We start from the raw sequence: 7,522 nt of genomic DNA, 5'->3' as shown, positions 1-7,522 counted from the left end.
TCACATTCCCAACACTACAGTTCCTTAAACCTACCATGTCTTCCATTGTACCTAAGCTAGTCAGAAAATGCCATGAAAACATTTGGTTTTATATATTTTTCACCAGATATCAACCAGGATGTGAGTTCCACAAGAGTAGGCACCAACACCTGAAAACATGTGATGGTACAGTGCCATAAAATAAAACGTTCTGTTTGAGCATCAAATGCTAGAACTGAAATAAATCCTGAAATTTATTTGACACTGTTTTAGAAATGTCTGCTGTTTAAATTAAAATGGATGTTTTAGGGAGATATGTCTTAATGTCAGTTTGGACATTACCTCAAATATTCAGACTGAAAATGATCAGAGCAGATGCCCCGTAAACATTTGCTTTGTAAAGGAAAGAGATACATTCATATTAGTGGAAACTGTCCGTTCCATTGTGGACATCATTTTTGTCCCAACCACAGTCTATCTCCTCCTCTTTTGAGTGATGTGATCTGCCCAAGTTATTGACCTGTTTTCAATCAACTTAGCAGTACAGTGAGCTTCCTTGAGGTACCATGTAACTTTTCCAAGCCTCCATCATTTCTGGCCCTTGTAATTATATTGTATGTTCTTGTTTATTTATTTGTAAGTGCTAATTGTGAACTCCAAATATAACTGGTTTCCATATAGCAAACATAAAAACAAATGATTTTGTACTTGAAGCATGGCTCGGCACGCTTCAATCTTCTGCTCATGGTGAAAAGCAATCGCTAGTTTTGTCTTTAACTCTTATAGATGCATCCATCTCCGAGGGTCCTCCCAATGTTATGTTCAGTGTTTTATGGGTGTGTCAGTAGATAAAATCATGTGAAAATGACAGAAAGGGAGGCTCAATGCTAAGACAGATTGATAAAGATCACTGTATCCTCTAAGCCCAGCCCCTCTAAAATCTGTAAGAATTCTTCATTATTCTTTAAACTCTCACAGGTGGCAGAACACAGGAATGCAGACTCCCACATGTATTATCATGGAAAGCTTGACAATAAAAGAAGAAAGGGGAGATGATGAATGCCTCTTGGTCTTCTGCGTAAGGATTCCCATGCCAAAGTTTGGTTGGTCTTAACATTTTTGTTCAATCCTATTTATTTATTCTAATTTCATCATGTTTAAAATGTTTCCGTTACACAAACACAAATTATTCTCCTTTTAGTGACTATAAACAGAGAATCTGAAACAATGAAGCTCACGTATAGTCTCAGTGTGCACTGCTGCTGCTCGTACCCAGCAGTTACCCTCCACAGTGTACCCAAGCACACACTCACGTGTGGAATTTTAGGTTGTGTATTTGCGTATTTGTGTATTTGTTGTGATTTCAAAATGCTATAGTACAATATATAAGACTAGTTTCATCATTGAGTAAGTCACATCATCAAATGCTTTCATATCTTTATAACATTTGAACTTTATATATTACCTTGTTGTATAGATACAGCAAAACATTTATTTTATTTGATTGCTTTGGGGTTTGGCCTATTTGGTGTCTTTTTGTTGCTATTATTTTGTTTTGCTTTGTATGAAAAAAGGTGGCACTGTGTAGCTTTAGTTGCCTTGGTACTCACTGTGTACATCAGGCTGATCTCAAGCTTGGTAATGATCTTTGATCTTCCTGCCTCTGCTTCCTGAATGATGACACTGTACTTATGAACCATCACGACTGGTTCAAATGTGTCTTTTTAGCCCCCAGTGCTGAAAATGTCTATTATTTGCCCTTTTTTTCATTTTAAAGTTAATATCTATTCAAGAAAAATCTTTTTTCTTTCTTTCCCTTTTTAGACTTTTATATAATCTTGCTATGTAATGGAGCTAACCTAGAACTCAGTAGGTAGCCCAGGATGATCTTAATTTGGACGCTTAGCCTCTCTAGTGCTAGACATGTGCCAAACCCCAAACCCAACTTAAAGTATTTTCCATCATTCAAGGAATTCTTAGGTGTTGAATAACTGAAGCAAATCTGTCACTAATAATATTATCAGAACATTGACTCCGCATAGAATCTTCTCTTGCTGGTTGACATTTTCATAAAATCTTTTTGGCCTTGTCGTAGGACAATATCAGCTCCCATTACATCTTGCTTCTCAGAGAGCTTTTCACACACCCAGGACACTCACTCCTAATGAATCTTTGCTATTTATTATGCAAATAATGACTGCTTTCATCATGGTTTCAATTTGTTAGATACTTTGATTTACAACATGTAAGTATATCTGAATCAAACAATCTCACCAACTTCTGCCACTCCGAATACCCTGACAAGTACAAGTACTGACTTATTATATACAGGCAATCAAAAACGTCATACTTCATAAGAAATAAGTTGTACTCCTTTCTATGATACATGCTTGTCAACAAACACTGGTGTGGTCCTGTAGTCCAATAGCCACATGCTAACTCTTAGCTCACAGGTGGGCAATCTGTCAGATCTCACATAAGCATGGACATATGACTATTGCAGGTTTGATCTTCTGCCTCTCTTTTGCTCCTCAGTAGGAGCCAATGGGATTCTTGTGTGAAAACCTAACACAAGAAGTTTCCTTGAAACTCCTTAGGAAAAGTGGGGAGAAAAAAAACAGAGCCCACCCTGCCTGTAGCTGCATGCCAGCGAGGTGCTTATATTGATATACGTGGTGTCATTTTCTGGACCATTAAAAATGCTGTCAGCTCTGGAGTGAGATGCTGAAGTGATTTACCGGCAGACAACATAGCATCGCACTATCATTTAGAAAGAAATGAGAAGTGCGAGTATTGAACCAAACATATTTTTAAGTTTTATCACCTTAAAAAAAAAAAAAGATATCCCATGCAGGAGAAAAACTTGTGGATTTACTCTCGCCGATCAAATTCTTTATCTAAATCATTTTGGTTTAAATGACAAACTAAGCTTTGGGGGAATAAATGCAGGAATGAAAGAAGGAATCTTAACAGCAGGCTAAGAAAAGCCTGGTAACAAATTGCAGGAATTTTCCAGGTAGATTTCTCAAGGCCATTTAAGCAATCTATATTTTTTCTTTTTCTTCTTCTTCTTTTTTCCCCTTCTCTTCTGAAGGTTCATTTACCTCAAGAGTGAGCCACAGTAAGATGACACCAAAACAACTGGATATATTTTTGTTGTTTTTTACTTCACATAAGCTTTGCCACACAGTCCCAATGTCACAAGCCTCTAAACCACCCTCATCTACCTGCAGAGAGCACATCTGGAGTCTGGGTCTTAACATCCCTAGGTGTTTATACAGTTGTAATCTAAGCAAGAGAGAACACAAAGAGACTTGTGTTTTCTTATCATAGAAGAGTCTGTTCATATTTCTTGTGCTTCTGATTCATTTTGACAAAAGTATGACAATAAAACTGAAATGAAGCATCTGTCAATGTCTGTGAATGGAGTAAATATCCACCAGCAGCCATTGTAGAACTGAAGGTTGATATAACCAGAAAAATATTGATATATTTTGTCACATCTGCAGCTGCTCCAATTAGGATTCAAACTAATTTGGTGTTTCTGTTTTTTAGACAGAGTCTCATTATGTACCTCTGGCTAGCATAGAACTCACTATGTAGACCAGGCTAGCCCTGAAATCACAGAGATCTTTCTGCCTCTACCCCCAACCCCATGAACGCAGGGATTAAAGGCATGTGCTATCACACTCAGCTTCATACTAGATAGTTATAGTTCAGAATTAATTCTTTATGCAGCTCTGAAATGTTTGAGAGTAGTTACTGACAACTATGTTGTCTGTAGATACTTAAAGTTCATAGATCTAACAAACCTATAAGCAGTATGATTGATGGCTGAAAATCAAGTTTGTCTTGTGTGGTTGCAGGGAAAAAATGGAGGAAAAAAGAGAGTGATGTCCCTAGAAGAATTCTTGTTACAGGATATTATCTTAGAGGTGTCCCCACCCGTCTGCAGACACCCAGGCAGACACATGCTTGCTGAGTGATGTGCCTTTGGAGGCCATGACTGTATTAGGTGACCTTGCTTTCTTGGCCCAGAATAATCATACCAGGGACCAAATGTCTAAGATTTCCATTCTCAGAAACACAAAGAAAGAAACTGTAGTCAGATGGCTGGGGATAGAGTGTGGAGCTGGCTACAAGCTTAGAGATGGCCCGATGATGAGTCTGTTTCTGGAGCCTGTCAGACGAATTCTGTGAAAGCAGGACTGAAACAGATGTTCAGGGAGAAGAGATAAGAGACTGGGGAAGCCCGATGGGAAAGAAAAAAAATATCTGATGACATTCAACGTTCTGAAGATTTTTGAGCTGTTAGCTGAGATGTCTCTGCATCATCGTGTTAACCCTTGCCTCTCCTCGCCTTTTCTAGGAAGCTACTTCTAATAGTTTTTTTCTGTCCTTTAAATTATTGATTTGCAAGAAGCCACCGATTGGGATGGGAGATGGCTCCAGCCATTTCTTTGAAACTTTTGGACCAGAAATTTTCAGATTTCAGAACTTTCACATTTTTTCAGATAAGTCACGTAGCTTATGCAATCTGTACGGAAGTTTCTGGAAATACCTTGCAATTATATCATATCTGCAGTGATGTATCTGGAGAGTGATGTGAAGATGAATGGAGGCTATAACTAGAACGCACATCAATTCAGGCTAGGTTCTATCACCTAAGTGTGTCGTGGGCCTGATTAAAACCAGCCTCTTCTTTGGATGGAGAGTTTTGGCTGGAGCTTGTGGTCTGTGGTAGCTACCTTTCGAATGTTTTTGTTTGCCTGACTGCAAAGTGTGGAGGTCAGAAGTCAACATGAAGCGTCTTCTACTACTCTTCCTGTGTTTTTTGAGACAGGCTCTCCCTGACCCTGGAACCTGCAGGTTCATCTAGACTAGCTTGTGAGCCCCAGAGATCCTCCTGCCTCTGCCCTTCCAGTGCTGGGATTATGGGAGCACAGTGCTGAGCCTGGCTTTTTCATGTGGGTTCTGTGAATCCAACTTAGATCCTCATGCTTGCACAGTGGACACTCCACCAACGAGGCAGTCTCCCCATCCCGAGATGTTAGCCTTTTAAAGGTGTTAATGGAGACAAAATGTGGTCATGTCTACAAGGCAGTTAGAAGTGCTTAGTCTTTGCTTGCATACTCTTGACTCAGATGTAGATTCAACCACAACAGATAGAACTTAGACTGTACCTCTGTTGCCACCATTTGGTCCTGATGGTTTTTTACTGTCCCCTCTTCTCTGCTTCAACCCTGAATGACAGATGCAGCAGGCCCACTTCAGGCAGGGTGAGGAGTCTTCAGAGCAGCTCCTTAACCAGGGCACTACTGCTATCAGGACAGTCTGTGTTGTCCACCATCGAAACTTGCCTTCTTCTTACCACCACTGACCTTCATGCCTATATACCGGTGCCTGGTTGTGGGTTCTTTTCAAGGATCCCAAGTGACATCTTATAGTCCATTCAAAACATAGGAAATCAAAACCTGTGGGAGCAGCCAGCAGAACAGCTTTCTCTGTAGTAGTGCCTTGGGAGAGAAGACCATGCCTCCCAGCTCAGGTCACCCTCGTCTGGCCATCCTAGCACGTGAGACTCTGACTTTGTCAGCCATACATATGTATATGCCTTTAAATGGGCTCTCTGAGACTATCCATGCCCGCACCCCGCTTTGCCACCATTCCTTGAATGCACTGGGACTGGAGAACAATTACCATTTTTGCAGGGAGAAGCCCTTTCTTCCTTCTGGTAGTTTCCTTGGGAAGTGCTGCATGAAGAAGTCCCAAGCACACCCACAGCCTTTTAAGAGGGTAAAAAGTGCCATCAGACAGGAGGACTGAAACTTCAGCCTCCCCATCCCACTTGAGGTCACCCCAAAGTTGGCACATTTCTGTGGAAATGTTTTCAAATCACTGGAGTCGGGACACAGGAACCATCAGTTTTTCCTCTTTCGACTCTGTCTCCCAGAGTTGGTTGCTAACTTCCCCTCTTTAGGGGTCATAACCGTCCCTCCAATTTCAATGTGTAAATGTAGGGAAAGGGAACTAGCCCTGGGTGTGTATGGGATTTTAAAAAGGATGACGCAGAGTTCAAAGTGCTTCATTAAACACCATTACAACCAAATGGGAACATTTGAGATCAGCAGAACTCCTCATGAACACAAAGGCTGGTGGCAGTGGCCAGGCCTCCTGTGACCAGTGAGGCTGAAGTCACAGCACGCCAATGAGGAAAGTAACTAAAAGTCAACTGCCCTGTTTTTATTAACGCTGGATCCCCCTAAGCACAGACATGATACGTTTTTCACAGTTTGCTTCTAAATAAAAAGAAAAATAATCAAATTTAGAATTAAGTAAATTGCTTTAGCCTGCCATTTAAAGACAGCACAAGTAATCTAATTAGCGGCACTCATGAGGAGTAAATGTGAGTGAACCCAGAAATTGAATTTGGAGACCGGCATCCGAGCGAGCCCTGCATCAACACCTCCTAGAGAAAAGCCAAATAAAAATGACTTTAAAAAAAAAAACTCGCCAAATCCTGAAAACTATAAAACAAAGTAGGAATGACATGCAAATGCAAAGAGTCTGAGTTCCTACCAAGCTGTCTCAGAACAGAGAGCTGGTCACATCCCCCGACCGGAGAAAACAGAGCCATCTTCACGGTGTTGTGTACAGCCTCAAATTCTGTAAATGTGCAGTGTTTAGATTGACTTGATGTTGTTAGTGCTTATGAAACATCGTGTACCCTTTGAACCTCACTAACTATTCCAGGCACCACCCTTCAGGCCAATTTAGACTTTGATCTGGTGCGGTTGCCCAGATGAGAGTCAGTAGTGGCTGTTGAGGGCTGAGGTAAAATGTGAAGGAAGACTATGACATTGGGGAACAGGAGAGTAGGGAGAGAGAGCTGTTTTTAATGTTATTTATCTTTTTGTATGTGCCCATACCAGTCTAGTGTTGTCCTTTTGACACAGAAATGACTTTAGGCAGCATGTTTGATTTATGTAGCATCATAGATACATAATTCCTCTATAGCCCTCCCCCACAAAAAATAGTGTATGACTGACCCGTTGGATACATAAGAAAACTGAGTTTCTGAGATCCCGGCTTACCACCCAGCAGCGTCCCTTAGCTAACCAATGATAGAGACCATACATATATCTGAGTTGGAAAGCTGCCCTTAATTAAAAGTTTCATGAATAAAGGGGCTGACTACCATCAAAGTATATTATATGTGTGTATAAAAATATCATATGAAGTCCCTTAGTTTATACAATTCACAGATGCTAATAAAAATTAAAAGTCCCTTAAAATTTTCTCCAGAATAGTTATGATTTATTTGAAGAAAATAATGGTCAGTTATATTGAAATAGTAACGGTTCATGGCTTGCTACTTTCAAATTTAGTGTCCACATGATTTTATCTTCATGACAATCTCATATGTTGGTGGACTGGGTTTGTGAGAGCCCTCAGTTTTTAATGACGAGCCAGAGACTTGGTGACCTCAATGTACCAAATATCACATTTTTGAACTGTACATGTGGATCTTAAGTCCAGCCTC

At 40.4% G+C, this 7,522-nt stretch overlaps 1 long non-coding RNA gene across 1 annotated transcript; it reads right to left on the bottom strand.

Moving 5' to 3' along the window:
- Positions 1-6,207: 6,207 nt before the first annotated feature.
- LOC114614942 lies at positions 6,208-6,673 on the bottom strand. The gene is made up of 2 exons (XR_003710413.1): positions 6,559-6,673; positions 6,208-6,448 (listed from the first exon to the last, which is right to left on the bottom strand). It is a non-coding gene; the product is annotated as an uncharacterized LOC114614942 (long non-coding RNA).
- Positions 6,674-7,522: the final 849 nt, after the last annotated feature.

Source organism: Grammomys surdaster, unplaced genomic scaffold (genome assembly GCF_004785775.1).
Source record: "Grammomys surdaster isolate TR1022 unplaced genomic scaffold, NIH_TR_1.0 126546, whole genome shotgun sequence".
NCBI lineage: Eukaryota > Metazoa > Chordata > Mammalia > Rodentia > Muridae > Grammomys > Grammomys surdaster.
Note: the sequence above shows the minus strand (reverse complement) of the source record. Positions and strands in the feature narration are given on the sequence as shown.